Source organism: Leptonychotes weddellii, chromosome 4 (genome assembly GCF_054177405.1).
Source record: "Leptonychotes weddellii isolate Sample4059 chromosome 4, ASM5417740v2, whole genome shotgun sequence".
NCBI lineage: Eukaryota > Metazoa > Chordata > Mammalia > Carnivora > Phocidae > Leptonychotes > Leptonychotes weddellii.
Genome location: NC_138372.1, coordinates 68,294,336 through 68,295,351, shown reverse-complemented (window position 1 = coordinate 68,295,351; position 1,016 = coordinate 68,294,336).

Here is a 1,016-nt window from a genome sequence, read left to right as displayed (position 1 = left end):
GTCTTGTATTTTTCATTTCCCTTTTGTTCTTCCTTAATATTTATTAAAATGTTTTTGAAAATTCTAGCTTATCTATCCCAACAGCATTATGGAGAATCAAGGGAAGGGTTTTTTTGTTTGGTTTGGTTTGGTTTGGTTTTGGTTTTGTTATTGTTGATAGAAAAGGAGAAGAGTAACCCCCTGCTCCCAAGGGATCAAAGTGAAGTAGCAGTGGTAGTCAAAGTGACAGAATCCCAAAGGAGAGACAAAACTCAGAGAGAAAGAGTCAGAACTACTTGGTCACCATCCAGTTCCTTAAGGAACCCCCTGTAGAGATTTTTCCCTTGTATGGATGAGGATAATTTTGAGAACAAGATTGTTAAAGTCAAGGTCACAGTAGAGTCAGCTATAGTGACTGTAGCAGATACTTTTGAGGGTGTCTGCTCAACTCCTTTTCCCTTCTCTGGGAATTTCCCCTATTCCCTGAGAAGAATGTGTAGCCATGTTGATTCTGCTTGACCTAGATCTTCCAGTAAACTATGGGCAGATCATGATAGAATATGTCTAAGTTTAGTCAACAAGATTCTCATTCTAAGAATTTGGAAGTAAAATATTGGAATACTGATCAACTGGTGGCCCTGGAGTTCAAGGACTAGAATGGCCATTTTCGGTCATATATGTAAAAGATGCAGAAAAATCTGCTCTTTGGAAAGAGAAAAGAAGTCCTTCCTTCCTGTTACTGGAAATATAATGCTTACTAAGGCATACCTGGTCTTTGTCTTCATGGAACTTATAGTTTAGTTAAAGAAACATAATGACAAAGAAAGTGAATTCAGGGTACTTTGTGGGTTTTTTTTTTTTTAGTTTCATTTATTTAAGTCATCTCTACACCCAACATAGGGCTCAAACTCATGACCCGGAGATCAGGAGTTGCATGCTTCTCTGACTAAACCATACAGGTGCCCGGAATTCAGGGTACTTTGAACATAGGTCAGGCAGTCCTTTCCTGAGTACTTCACACTTAAGCTGAGATCTCA